Genomic DNA, 16938 nt, shown 5'->3' on the forward strand with positions numbered 1-16938 from the left:
GAGTATATATTTATTAGAATTATAATAGTTTACATATACATTTAATAATCAAAGAGAATATACTTATGTTTTCAGAATTTTGATCAGTATTTTAAAACGTATTCTGTACTTTCCTTTAAACAATTTAATAAATACATATCGTAAACATTGACTTTTTATCTCAAGGCCACCAATAAGTTTAAAATTTTTAATAGTTAATACAATAACTCAGGAGAGGGAAAATAGTGTATATACAATGCGTATCAAATTAGTAACGAGTTTAAATTTTTTTAAATATTTAAAGAACGAGTGAATAAAAATCAATGAATTTTGAGAAAGTGCTTACAATACTATTCAGCTACTCCAGTCAGAAAATAAACATATTTAAAGTAGTATTAGCGAAACTATGGCAGAAGATAGGAATATCTGGTGATTTCTGTGTGTCAAGTTATTAACGAGGTTGAGAAAACACGATATACCCATAACTTGTTTATTGAAATAATTTTCAAACATTAAATGAACTAGGAAAAATGCTTAGAACACAATAACTACATAGAAATGTTTACATAATTAGTAGGGGATATGCGATCTTTTTTATGAATGACTTGTAAAAGAGGTTGGTCCACAGAATTAGTCGAATTTGTGTTTTCGTCGACAGTTATTCCTCGCGATACCTCTTGGAGAGCATCCCACAACTTGCAGTACTTCTTGGAGAGCATCCCACAACTCATCTTTGCTCTTAAATTGCATAGAGACATCGCATCATGATACTCCAAAGCTTCTCAATTGGGTTCAAATCTGATAAATTCGCAAGCCAGAGAACCCTAGTTGTTGCAAATACTCTTTGCTTTTGTTTGCTGCATGCGAGGGAGCATTATCCTGCATAAAAATAATGGTTCTTCTGAATGTCAACCTTTGCTTCTTCAGCCGTGGTTCCAAGTGTTCTTTCAGAAAAGCTATGTAAGCATTTAACGTCATTTTTGCGCCTTTTGGGACTCTCCATAGGCCAAGTAAAGTACCCCCGATAATCCCAGCCCAAACCATTATCCCACCACCACCTTGTTGGCGCCTTCCACGCTGATGACGATGTCGTCCATCTAGGACCCATCCCTTACTCCAGCCATTTAGGCCATCAAGAGTGACACGCACTTCATCTGTGAACAAAACTTTGGAAAAATCCGTTTTCATGTTGTCCTCTGCCCATTACAATCGGTTTTGTATGTGATGTTGCTTTAATGGAGGCTTTGTCACAGGCTTAACAGACTGTGCCACTTCTTTCAGAAGGCGACATCGAGTACTTTTTGAGACATTCTTCAATCCGGCTTGCTCAAAGACTTCTCAGCTTGTCTGGACAGGGTTCTTAACAACTTCACGTTTAAATTATAGTAGAGAACGGCGTGAAACAACTGTAAATTTACCGTTATCTCTTACGTACCTTTGTAGGGTCCTTGACGAAGTTGTTTACAGTTTGATGGTACCTTCCTATCATTTTCGATATTTCGATGGTAGTTTTACCTTTTGCTAGCTGTTCTGTAATAATACTCTTTTCAGAACTAAAACCACCTTTACCACTAATTTTATTGACGAAACAAACTGCTTTGTTAATAATTTGACACACCTCAAATACCGTGGATTCAGCAATTACGATGGCAACTTGTTTACATTGCGTGGAACAGTACCAAAATTTAACAGTACACGCAGCTCAGCATTACCAACGTTTCTAAAGCTTGTGGTACGAAACTACCGGTAGGTTTCTGAAACTGGAAAAAAAGGTTATCTCGTTATTAATTTGACACACAATATAATTTATATTTGATTTATTTCAGAGAATAAAGTATTATGGAAACGAGAATTAAAAATACTGAAAGGGTTCACAACTTGAAAAGTAGAAAAATACTTTTTTTTACTTTAAAATTACCAAGTTTCATATTTAAATTTGTATTCATAATGATAGATAATTAGGTTTCACTCATTTTATAAGTTCTTTCTGCAGAATACGGACCAGTGTTTTAAAAATGTACTTTCACCTAGCAATTTAATGAAAAGATATCATAAACAGGCCCCCCTCCACCAAATTAAGAATGGCTTTCTAAATAATATTATTTCAACATGGATAGTTAACAGCAGAATCCATTTTTAACACGAGTAGTTCCACCTAACAATTGTCACGTGACAAGGATTAAACGACTTAAAACAGGAAATATTTTATCCCGAACCAACTTTGACCGAACACCTTTTTTAGCTACATCCTATTCAGTTACGCATCATCAGCATCCTCATCATCGTTATTATTATTATTAGTATTAGTATTAGTAGTAGTAGTAGTAGTAGTAGTAGTAGCAGCAGTATGGCTATTGTTATTGTTGTTGTTATTTTTTTGGTTATTATTGTTGTTGGTTGTTGTGATTTTATTATTATTATTATTATTGGTAATATTGTTACTAATATTAAAATTTTTATTTTCTACCGTTCTTCACATTTTTATATCATTATTTTGATTTACAACAACAACAACAACAATAATAATAATAATAATAATAATAATAATAATAATAATAATAATGAGCCACAAAACACAAAGAAACATTATATGTAAGCAAAAAAACTAAAACTATAATTGTAAGTTAACTGGCCACTCACATCCCCAAAAAGAGCGGGGTGGCATCCACAGAAACTATACCAAAAAGTTAAAGAGGATTACGGAGGATGAAACGACATAGGAGAGAAAGTACTAGCCAGACCTCCGCTGGACGAGTACGAAGCGGACTAGGACCTTGAGGAGGCCTATTACCACACAAATTCGAGTGAAGATCAATGGTCGCTGCCGACAAGAAATCAATGATAAACGGCTGTGGCTATAATGCAAATTTATCTGCAAAGGATTTTGAAATCTAGGAAGACTTCTTGTTGCTCAGACTCCAGAGAACACCACAAATTGTTCTCAAAGAGAAATTTTTTATGATTGCCTGTCTGATTACTCCCAGTAATAAATAATAATAAGCATTCGTCTGTCTCCAGAGATAATGAATCTCGGTGCCTCAGATTAGCCCATTGCTAAATTGCAGCATCTGCTGTGCTTGTGCAAGCCTCGATCGTCAGTCTATGTTGCAGATGTCACAGATGTAGGTGGTGTCTGGTTGTGAGAGCTCTGTTGCCACTCTATGCCATTTGTGCTCTCACCACTACTGCTATATCCTTTCCTCACTTCTCTTGAAGGATGCCTTCAACAAAGGTCTTCACAGCTACGGACTCCTAACTGCTCTCATGTCTCACTTGCAGACGTCGTTGTAGCATAGAACAGCTTTTCCTGCTAGTTTGGAGTCAGTTGAGAGCTTTCTATAAAGAATATCCGTAAGTATCTTCCATTCGCCTGGCATGGCAATAATAATAATAATAATAATAATAATAATAATAATAATAATAATGATAATGATAATAATAGTTTTAAAAAGCTGACGTCACACCAAATAATCAAAGAGGGTGAAGGAGAATGGATAGACTGAAGAGAAAAAACACTAGCCATATCTCAGCTGGTTGAGTGCAAAGAGGACTGAGACCTTGGGGAGGTTTATTGCCACTCAAATTTCAGTGAAGACTAATGGTTGCTGCCAACGGGAAATCAATGGTAGATTTATTGTCACTCAGACTCCAGAGAACACCACAAATTATTCTCAAAGAGAAATCTTTGATGATGGTCTGTGACTACTGCTATTAATAATGATAACCAATGAAACTCATATTTTTCAGAGTTCGAAAATGTCTTATGTTTTTGGTTATAAATCAACTTGTTCAATTTTCAATTAGGATTCAATGTAAAAGATTCCTTTCTAAAATAAAAGCTTGAAATTATAAATGGAGTTTCCTGATGATGACAATTTTGAAAAACAAACTTGGTTTTTCAATTTATGAAAGAAAGTGTTACACGAAACACAAAAAGTAAATAAACACATGTATTTATAGTCGAGATTTTTGGAAAAGAGTAACATATATTTATACAAAACATAAATAAATAAGAGATTAATTCTTACTCGATGATTGGGGAAACCCAAATATTAATATGGTGGAGCTTCCTAGGTTAGGCCTGATGATGGTGAATTCTTAATATGATGTCATCCATTTAAGGCATAATAATGGTCAGTGCCAACGACTGCTGTACTATCTATCTATCTATCTATCTATCTATCTATCTATCTATTTTTTTCAATTTTCAGCTTCTAATGTCTCATATATATATATATATATATATATATATATATATATATATATATATAGTGCCGGCAAAAAGAAAGTCCGCACTGGTAATTTTTTCCAAAACTGCAAATTTAAGCTAAATGTGATGCAACTGTTTAAACAAATTATACCTCATTTGATTGGCCTTTTAATCCTCTGTAATGTTACCTTTTCATATTTGACATTTAATTGAAATATTCTAGTGTTCACGTCAATTTAAAAAAATAACTTCAAATTGAGGAGGCAAAAAGAAAGTCCGCACCATGGAAAAATGTTATTTAAATTTAACTTTAGGATATTAATGCAACACAAATACAACAGGAACACAATGAACTAGTTAATATTTAGTAGCATAGCCTTACTGCAATGACTGACTCTATAATTTTCAATATATAGTGTTTTTGAATTCATTAGAATAAGTAATTTATTTAATAAGGATATACATACATTTAGTTGGGGGAAAAAGGGGACTCTATCCATCTCTACTTCTATTGTCTCCTATATAGGCTCCATTGAAATTTGTTGAGCTTTATATTATCCCGATAAGTCTATCCTTATAGAATTGAATTTACTCTCTTCTTATATCTACCCTCGTTATAAATATATATATATATACGAGTATATATATATATATATATATATATATATATATATATATATATATATATATATATATATATATAAGTTTGTTTATTTATTTACTTTTATATAGGCGAACCTGTGGTGTTTTTTTCACTTCCTGAGTGCTTCCAAGGCAAAGGTTATCTGCTATATGTTTATATTCTAGTCGTCCCAGATTTTTGGGATGTATTATTTGTAATTAATTCATTATTTAAATATTTGTTTATTTAAATATTTTCTACGTGCCTAAAATTAAGTTATCTATAGTTCTTAATTTTATGCATGTAGAAGTAAGTAGTAATATTCTGTGTAGTTTAATCGCCATATACATTTTATAACTTACTACCTAGCTCTAGCTACGTATTGAGAACTGTTGAAGTAAATACTTAAAGTTTACACATGAATTTATACTTTCGTATATTAATTTATGTAAGTAAATGAAGTAGTCATATATATATATATATATATATATATATATATATATATATATATATATATATATATATATATATAATATATATATAAAATTTCACGTGCAGGCACCCTTACAGTGGGTATCCATAGTCTGCCAAGACTGAGGGAAGGCACCATATATATATATATATTATATATATATATATATATATATATATATTTATTATTTATTATTTATTATTTTTATTTATATTTATATTATTATTTATTTATATATATATTCATATATACACATATATATATACATATATATATACATATATATATATATATATATATATATATATATATATATATATAAATATACTTCCGTTACTCACATAAAATTAATATACGAAAGTATAAATTTATGCATAAACTTTAAGTATTTACTTCAACCGTGCTCAATACGTAGGTAGAGCTAGCTAGTAAGTTATAAAATATATATGGTGCCTGCTCATTGGCTGATTAGGAATGGCGCGGTGGATATTAGAAAGTTGAGTGGTTTACTAAGAACTCAATAGAAGGTGCGTATATAAAAAGGCGAGACAACCACAAAATTCTCGCATAAGACTGAAGAATCCTAAAGTGGATGAAACGCGGAATATTTAGTGTAGCTTAATCGCCATATATATTTTATAACTTACTATATATATATATATATATATATATATATATATATATATATATATATATATATATATATATACTAAGCTCTTTCACTGATAATAAACCGTATAAATCTGGATAAGGTTGTTATTCTATAAATATATTTCTCTATATTTATAAATTTTTTTTATTAACCTTTTCTTTCACTCGGAATATATATATATATATATATATATATATATATATATATATATATATATATATATATATATATATATATATATATATATAAATTGTAAGCCCTTTAAAAGGATTTAAAATCGAGCACTATCTAGAAAATAAAAACTAAAACGTAGTCAACTAGCATTCATGCAACGTTCAGAACTTCCATTCGTTTGGACCTTCTAGACTGTCTACTGTCTGCACCAGAATTTGGGGCTTATGGGCTGTTAAATTTCCTCCATTCTCATGACAAATGTTAGTGTTCAGGAGGTATCGGCTTAGCAAATAAAGTCAAAGTTGGCTTTGTGGCTGGATTCAAATCTTCTAATTAGTAAAAATTGTCATTTCCTACACTGATGATTGCAAAAATATGAAACAGTAGTATTTGTTGGTATAAAACAATACTTATCATTCATAATTATATATATATATGAAGTATGTTATATTTTGTTACTTTTTGTTGTTTTTTTGCTTTTTCTCTTTTAATAATTTAATAATTTATGTTTCATTAATTTTGTAATTGTTATGGCTTGCAATAAGCCACAAAGAAAACAGAACAACGGAATAGAGTTTAAACAATGTATTACTGGAACAACAACGTAAAAAGGTTACAATTGAAAAGAGTAATAAACGTCACCGAGCAGGCGAGGGTCGCTCTGGTGTTTAATCCACACCTGGGATCAAAAGGTCTATGGTTGATATAATGGATAGACCAGTCCAGTTGGAGGGCGATTCCCCCACAACAGTAATGCAAACAAAAAGGAAGCATAATTTGGTATTTTTGTTATTTATTTATTAGTCGTTTATGCTGTAGAATTTTAATGTTTTAATCAATGAAAGATTTCCTCATAAAATGTAAAACTGTCATGTTTTAATGTTAATTTTATAACCAGCGTATTGGGTTTAATGCTTCAAAAATCTTCTAATATTCATTAAAAGATTTCTTAATTAAGTATGTTGGCATCTTCATGAATCGTGTTTAGTATGATACTGTATGCGACTTAAACTCAAAGACCTTTTTTCGAATGTGAGCAAAGCACATATGGATTAACTGACTTGATCTAAAATATTTTTTTTAAGTTCATAGCAATATAGATTTGCTTCTTTTAACACACATACACACACACACATACACACACACATACACACAAACACACACACACGTACGCATGCACGCACGCACATACACACACACACACATATATATATGTATATATATATATATATATAATTATGAAATCCATAGCATAATTAAACTTTCCATATTATGATCAAGTACTGAAAATAAAGGCATAACAATGTTTATTAATATAATACTAACAATTAGAATTTATGTTTTTAAACAATGCAAATTATATACCGACTTTAAGTAAACTTTTTTCACATTTGGTTTCAATCTATTAAAGTTTTGTCTGGTGATAAAGTACTACGAATCAGTTTGTATTAAATTTTGTTAGAAAATTATTTTCGAAAAAATCTTACTTGATATAAAAGATTGTTATTTTCCAAAAATTTCTGCATTTCTGTTTTTGAATAGAAATAAAGCTATGCAAATAAAATGTATGTAGTTCTATTGATTCACAGTTAGGTATGCGTATATATCTATATATTTCCATGCATACGATTCACTCCTAAACTCGATAATCGATCATTATGAACTTTGGAACAGAGTCATTAGGTATGAGGCTGAGTAATGTGATCTATGTTTAATTTAATTTAACTTAATGAAAAGTGAGAAATACCATTCATAGGAATTCCAATAATTGTGAAATGTTTTAATATTAGAAATCCTCTAATATATCCTCTAAAATATCCTTTAAAATTTCAGCTTCTTTGAAGCATTTTAAAGTGCTTGGGGAATCCATAATATGGATAAAATCTATTTGAAGGCTGAAATATTTGAGATTTGCATTAATTTAATCGATAGCAATTAGACATCAATAAAGCAAAATGCCATGAATTTAAATTTCTTCTAAAAACTCCTTAAGCTTGAGCTATAAATTTTACATTTTTTAGAATCAATATCATTTTAGAGATATTGATCAAAATCGAAAAATGATCCTAACTAAAAGGTTTATCAGTAGCATATATCGACTTTAATCGTTGTAAGTGCACTTAAACGTGTTGTAAACTGCTCTGTTTGAGAAATTCATTTTACCTGCCTTGTGACGGGTACTCTTCTAGAAAAAAATGAAAGATATAAAATATGCAATTTGTTTTTCAATCAAACAAACAGCATACCTTTTATAATAAGTACACATGCATTTTGGTAAGAACTAGTTCGAGTTCAAGTGAGTCAAATTGAAGTTAAACACTACATCTTTTCAAACACGTGACAGACTAAACTTGTTCCTTTCGGCTGTCAATATAATTCTTGAAGCTGTAACAATTATTTGAATTAAAATCCAAGATTTTGGAGAAAGTAAACAATGCCTTGTCTTATACAAAATTTTTCTGCAATTTTGTGAACATTCACATAACAATTCCAAACAACTCTAGTACTTCATAATGAAAAAAAAAAAATAATTAAAAAAAAAAAGAACATTAAAAAAACTGTCTTCAGGTGAAGCAGCCACCATGTGCCTATTTTGAGGGAAGAATATCAACACTTTTCACTTAAAATCATGTTTTCTTGAAATTCTTAAAAAATGATTTTTTTCAATGCCAAAAAATTTTTAATCGGAAATTGATATGTAGCACTTTGTATTTTATTCACAAAATAAATAACTCCTTTTACAGCTGCACTTGCATATGCATAAAAGTGAGTAACATAAACTATATATTTATATCTTTCCAAATATACAATGTATATAATATGGACTTCCATATTGGTTCAAGAATTGTACTTTTAAACGTTAATTTATACTATATCGTTATAAAATTACGTGTGGCTATATCTGTCTTCATAAAATGTGTCCGTGTTTATCTGTCTCCATAATATATGGCTGTGGATATGCGTGTGTAAGTATAATCTCATTATTTTTACTTGAAACATTAACCCCTCCATATATATATATATATATATATATATATATATATATATATATATATATATGTATGTATATGTATATATATATATTTATATTTCTGTAGAAATATATTTTCTTATAATATATAGAAATCCTTATTTAAGAAGCTCAATGCAATTACAGTGCAATATAGAGAATAAATGACAAAAAATTCTTGACAGTATCTGTTTCGTAGCGCAAAATCAATCACTTAATTCTTATATCAATCAGTGAATCTATTATGCCCTTAACACATCAGAAGAAATAGCAACAATCAATCCGTTAAAAGGAAATGATGTGTGATTTGACGTGATTAAAATCCGAAAATTGGAAGAGAAGCTGCAAATACCTTTATATTTTTTCATTACGCCATATTGAATTTCTATTGTTGCTATTTCTTCTGATGAGTTAAAGGCACAAGGGATTCACTGATTGATATAATAATTAAGTGATTAATTTTGCGCTACAAACAGATACTGTCAAGAATTGTATAAGTCATCTGAATTAAAGGAATAAATTATAAGATGGTCAACATCATGAATTTTGGAATATAACTTTTTGTCATTTATTCTCTCTCTCTCGATATATATATATATATATATATATATATATATATATATATATATATATATATAAGAGCGTGTACCGTACCTTATATAAGGTAATGACTTTCCTTGTCTCTTCGAAATTGTGCTTAAATCCACGCTGTCAATTAAATTGTTAATAAAAAATGTTAACATGGTTAAAACAAAGGGAAAACGCGAATAAAGTTATTTTCCATAAATGTCCATTAAAAATGTTGAGTTTTACATTTCAGAAAGACATATACAAGTTACAAAAAACACTCGTCTAGCAAAATCACTATCAATAAATCCCCTCATTCTCTATTAGTGCATAAACCTAAACGTGGATTCCATGAACAAAGATTTTTTCCTAGAACTGCCCGCGTGTGGAACTATTCTGCTGCTCTGCTTTCCAGCTGATTACGATATTGTCGTCTTCAAGTCCAACATAAACAAGTTCTTATTGAATCGTCCTCATAAATAATCTAATTAGACCAAAATTCCACCACAAACGATTACTACACTACTGTCCCAATGACTACAATACACACATTAACCCTTATCCTCGAGTGACCTCTGGGTCTTGATATGTGGTAACGCCTTTGTAAAAAAAAGAAAAGATTAAAAGTAATAGTCAGTATCTCCATACGACAGTGTGTGTGTGTGTGTGTGTGCGCGCGCGCGCGTTGTTCTTTATCAGAGTGCATAGTGGATGACTGTGTGTGAGCAGAGAATTGATTAGCCATCTCTGACTCCCTCGAGGGTAAGGCGAAGTTGGTGTAATATAGATGTTAGCACTGAGCTGATGTCTTTCCCAACTGATTTTCTCAAAGAAACATCTGAGCTTAAATAATTTTTAACCGATTCCAGACAGTGAAAAAACGCCTGTTCGATCATGTAAGGTGGAGCGAACATAGCCGCCGACATAGTCACGTAACTGCTATTTTTGCTTTTTGGGAAGTATTTGTCTGTAAGCCGGTTTTGTAAGAAAAAAAATAATTTCTTTTTTAGATATAATGTTTGAGCGTGATCATCTGATTTAGAGTTCGTTGTGTGTGTACATTTAATTACAGATCATGACGTGCCAAGATTATACATAAATATCTTTACAATGCAAAGGATGAATAACAGCTAATTGGGGGGGGGGTTGAACATTTGATCAAACGGGAACATATCTAATCCATCTTTGGTCTTGTTCGACGGAACGTTGCAATGGAAATTCTTCCCCAAGAAATAACAGAGCCTCAGGTTTTATTATCGGCAACTTTTTATTCCAGAGTGTTTTTCCTCCTTTTGGAAAGTTGCAACACTGATTCTGGCTATCGGCATTTCCAACCCCCTTTACTTGGAGCCATTTTAATCTCAAGACCGTTTCCGTTCCTCTCCCGACTCCGACTGCCTGGTATAACTCCTAACTCTGTTTGGATATATTCAAATTAATCTTTGCTATGACGTAATTCGACTCACGAAGACCCAACAAGCGAGTTTCAATCACGTTTTCTGGCCAAATTTAGTATTTAGCATTTCAAACCTCGACTCCCAAGGCCGTATTCCTTTCTTGATTTGTTCTAAATATATCTTTTTATAAATAACAGTAAACAAAATAATAATAATGTTCTTTATCTAACATTTTACATTTTTAATAATAATAGTCGATGTCCTAAATCGATTATCAGCAAGGCCACCCGATGTTGCCCCGGCATAATCTAACACTTCTGGGGCGGTGTAATAATCCAGCAAGTTTTCCAGTAACATTAGCAACAGACTGGATGTACGAAAGTCACTCCCGGGAGCTTATCAAGAGAAGTGGATTCCTCAAGGAGGGGGCCATTCATTTTGATTGAGACAGAACAAGAACGTTATTAATAAAAAAGAGATAAACTTGGTTTTAAAAATGTTAACTTTTTTCCATATGCATTTTATTTCTTGTTATGCTAATCCTATTTTATCCAGACTGTCCATTCAACAAATATATCTGCCTATCCATGGTGTTTAGAAAAATGGTGTTTAGAAAAATGTGATTGGTTGATAACCAACAACTGATACATAAGCAAATCACTTCCTGTCAGCGGTACGTATAAAACTAGAGCCAAAAACGTCACGAGGTTTTGCAAAGTCAAAAATGAAATGGAGGATCACCAAATTCCTCATGATATAGAAGTTTAACTTATTTTTCTCACAAATAAGAATATAATGTAAACAACAATAACAAAAACAAGAGTTTAATGTAAGCGATTAATAATAACGATATAATAGTAGCAATCAACAATGAGAATGTGTTATTATTTGAACAATCAACAAATACGGTATAATCTTCGCAATTAACAAAAACTGTCAACGATCAGTGTAATGTTACAATCAACAATCACATTGTAGTGTTAGCAATCAACAATAACAATATTAGCGATTAATGATAACAGTGTAATGCTAGCAATCAAAAATAACACCAAGTTATTATGTTAACGATTGACAATAGCATGATTTTATTATCTTAGCTATCGACATTAACAGTAAAATGTTAACAATCACCAATATACATGTTAGCGATCAATAGTTACATCAGCCATCAATAATAACACTATGTTATAATGTAAACAATCAACAATATTGGCAATAAATAATAGCAGTGTCATGTTAGAAATCAACTGTGTTATTATGTTAGCAGTCAATAATAACACTGTTATAATCTTAGCAATAAATAATTACACTAAAACGGTAGCAATCAACACCAACAATGTTAACGATAAACAATAATAGCGTGATCAATAATCTATATTATTATTTTAGTGATCAACAATAATCGTGTAATGTTAGCGATCAATAATAGCAGTATAATATTAGCAATCAATAGTATGTTACATTAGCAATCACAAATATCAGCATAATGTTAGCAATCAACAATAACAATATAATGTTAGCAATCAACAATAACAATATAATGTTAGCAATCAACAAGGACAATGCAAGGTAAGCGATCAATAATAACAATGTACTGTTATAAATTAACAAAAGCAGAATTTAGGAATCAACAATAAGAATAATATGAATAATCAAGAATTCTACAAGGTCGCGACTGATCGTATCAATTCCACCCACGCAAGACGCAACGAAGAACTGCATCCTTTCCATTCAAGCCGGGTACATTTATCCGCCTCAAATCTCGCCCAGTCAGGTGTGCTTATCATGTTCCTCACATTTTCTTGCATAAAACCGGGTTTATTTGTTGCAGTCTCTCTTTTTCTTCTTTTTTTCCACGTGGAAGTGGCAGAAAGAACACACCCTTTGTTTTTTTGCAGGATTTGTAACATTTTTACTGTAAAGAGTATAATGTAAGTCATCAATAATAACAGTGTAATGTAAGCGATTATGTTATATCTTAGCAATCAACAATAACAATATAATGTTAGCAATCAACAATAACAGTATAATGTTAACAATCAACAATATCAATGTTAGCGATTAATAATAACTGTTGCAATATTTTGGTTCTATAATGGGGTATGATCCCACACAGTCGGACGATTCTATTTATAAACGATACTGCTAAGAACTAACGAATCAAATAAATTCACGTTCTGCTACCAACCAATCAGAAACCAGAATTGCTTCATAAATATTAAACCTTTTCTGGAGCAATTTCACATGTTCTTTTCCCGGGTTTCGACACGGTAAGAATATTTTGTTCTGTGGAACTGTCTACTACAAACAACTCACCTCCCAGGACTTGTGTGTAACAGCGAACCATCTGAAACTGTTCTGAAACTCAAAATGGCTTACACTTCTAAAGGTTATGGGCCACAGGATATTTTGCCAAGATCGGTCATTTTGAATCTTTTACTTAATTTGTTCTTAACATCAGTTAACATTATGTCACAATTTGATGCGATTAAAATATCATCGACCCACAAAACCAAAATCAGTATTTTATCGTCTTTGTGTTGGGTATATAAACAGGGGTCTACAGCGCATTGTCTAAATTGTTGTTTAATAATATAATCATGAAATACTGTGTTCCAACACTGAGCGCTCTGCTTTAGACCATATAATGACTTGTTAAGTCGCCACACGCTATTTTTATTTTTCATTATATATCCCTCTGGAGGGGTAATATAAATTTCACAGTCTATTGGGGCATTCAAATACGCATTTTTTACGTCCATTTGATGGATGTTTAGGTCATATTGTGATGCGACTTGTATTAAAATTCTGATTGTCGTTAGGTTTGTGGTCGGTGAAAACGTAGAAAAGTATTCTTTACCGTAAATCTGAGAGCACCCCTTAACAACAAATCTTGCTTTGTACTGTTCTACGCCTGATGCTGTACTCTTTTTTGTAAAGACCCATCTGGTAGAAATAACATGTTTATCTCTTGGGAGAGGCACTACCGTATAGGTATCATTTTCGGTTAAGGCATCTATTTCTTTTTTCATGGCAATTTTCCATTCATCACAATGTTCTGAATTAATGGTTTCGTTGAAGCTTTTTGGCGCATTTTCCATTGAATAGCAATAGTCGATTTGATAATCTTTTATATTGTCGACCACAAAAAAATCGGGTCGTCTTCTATTTCTTTTGGGATATCTTTCGACTTTATCATCATCATCATCATCATCATCATCATCATCATCATCATCATCATGGACACTCTCGTCTCCGTCATTTTTATTGTCTTCGTTTGTTCTAATTATTTGAGGTAATATAATTTCATCCTCTTCATATGACGGGTTTTCGTCTGTAAAATTAAACGTGTCTGTGAATTTTACACACCGGATTCTTTTTATTTTATTTTTTTCGGGAAAAAATATTAAATTCGCTGGACTGTTTTTATCGTATCCAAGAAATATACCTTTGTCGGCTTTGATATTCAATTTACTATTTTTCTATATATATGCGAAGCAAGTTGAACCAAATATACGCATTCTGATTAAATTTGTTTTTTTACCGCAAAAAGATTCATATGGAGGTTTAGATATTGTTTTGTTAAAGCACCTGTTGCGTATATAGGCTGCCGCCATAAGTGCATACGTCCAGAGGTTTTTAGGGAGTTTTGATTCAATGAGTAGGCATCTTGCCATTTCAAAAAGTGTCCGCCACGCACGTTCAGCAGTCCCGTTTTGGTCTGGCGATCTTGGAGCTGATATTTCATGCCTGATATGATGGTTAATTAGTAAAAGTTCAAAATCTTTATTGGTAAATTCCGTACCGTTGTCAGAGCGAATACACTTGATTTCACCGTAGGGGGCCATGTCGGCGAGATATTTCTTAGTTGCTAGTAGGGTATCAGATTTGTTCTTTAAAAAGTAAACCATTATTAAACCTGAATGGTCATCTACGAAATTCAACACATATCTATAATGTTCTCTGGTCATCGGTTCTACGGGACCGTGCACCATTGATAGGATTTATTTGGTCCTTTTGTCTGGTATCTTGTTTTGATAGTTTGTCATTTTCCCTTGCGCACAGACGTCGCAGTTGAAGGTTTTTGATGTTTGTATTTGCATTCCATCAACTACAGTCGGCAACTTTTTGATATCAGGAATATTGCAGTGTCCAAGAATTTTATGCCATGTCTGTAGATCATGGCAGGCGGTTTTTGATGGGACTACGCTATTTAAATAATATAGTCTTCCATTTTCTTTAATGTCGAATACAGTTCCATTCGGGTATACCAGTTTTGATTTATTGGGGTTAAAGTTTATATTTGCACCTTGTTTTGTGGCAGCTTGTACAGAAAATATATTTTGTTTAAATTTTGGGATTAGAAGAGCATTTTCTAGAATACAGAATGTGGTTAGAAGCAAGAAAGAGAAGTCTTACCGTGGATGGGTCTTCCATTTCTTCAGTCTGTACTCACTCACTGGCCCTCTATTTGGAGCTCAACACAATTCACCTTTATTGTTCTTTAGCGAGATTTTCGCATTGCCTCTTTTCAAAACGATATCATTGACTCGACTCCCGTCAGCTAGTTCTACAAAATGATTTTGTGGCTTAAAGTTGGGTTCAAAATTGATAAAATCAGATTCCTTTGTAATCGCATTTGCCGTGGCCCCACAATCGACAAGAAAATTATTATTATTTCTTGAAGCATCAAATGTACACGAAAATAAAGATGTATGTTCGCTAACAGAGCTCTCTACATTTTTAATGTAGTCGCCATTTTGAGTCCTGTATCTACATTGGAAACTCTTGTGATTAGGTCGTCCACAATTATAACAAATAATTTTTGTACTTTTCATAGGAAAAAACCTGCTTTTGGCAAAGTTGCGTTTTTTATTCCTGGCATGGATATAATTCGATTTTGGTGTTTTTATGTGTTTATTTTTAAATTTCATGATATTTGTGGATTCGTTTTTTTCTGTGATCATTTTTTCGGTTTCTTCGTACCTTCTGAGTGCTACCTTGAATTGTCTAAAAGTCATGGGTTTTTCTTTCCGGGTTATCACGGTGGTAAATGGCTTGAAATCACCCGGTAATCCCTTAAGGACCATGGAAATTAACAGACTGTCACTCATAACTTCACCAGACATTTTTAAAGAATTTGCAGTTGTCTCGGCTCTTATAATATAATCAGTAATAGTTTCGGCTTCCATTCGTTTTAGAGAGGTCAGTTCAGTGTATAAAGAAATAATTTTGGTTTTTCCTTTCGATAAAGTTTAGTCACCAATAATAACAGTGTAATGTAAGCGATTATGTTATTATCTTAGCAATCAACAATAACAATATAATGTTAGCAATCAACAATATCAATTTTAGCGATTAATAATAACAGTGTAAGTTTAGTCATCAATAATAACAAAATACTGTGAGCAATCGCAGTATATTATTATTTTAACAATCAAAAGTGACAGTAAGCTGTTGTGGCCTGAACTGGTCATTAAGGAAAACATAGACACGGATATGGTTAGAAAAGGTAAATTGACACAGGAAAGAATATACAAAGAGTTACAGACGTAGCCCATACCACCAAGATGGTGTACTGCGAACTACACAGAGTTATGTCCCTCGGTCTATTTATGCAATTCAGAGGAGTTCATCTCTTGTGCATGACTGAGCTCTCACAACATTAGCAATTAACAATAACAATGTTTGCGATTGATAGTAACAGTCTACAGTTTGAAATCAACTATGTCATTATGTTAATTATCAATAACGATACGATGTTATCTTAGCAATTAAACCGTTAGAAATGAACAATACTAATGTTGGCGATTAAAAATAATAGTGTCATGTTAGCAATCAGCAATAACACCATG

Source organism: Euprymna scolopes, chromosome 11 (assembly GCF_053919585.1).
Source record: "Euprymna scolopes isolate OS-2025 chromosome 11, ASM5391958v1, whole genome shotgun sequence".
In the NCBI taxonomy this organism is placed as follows: domain Eukaryota; kingdom Metazoa; phylum Mollusca; class Cephalopoda; order Sepiida; family Sepiolidae; genus Euprymna; species Euprymna scolopes.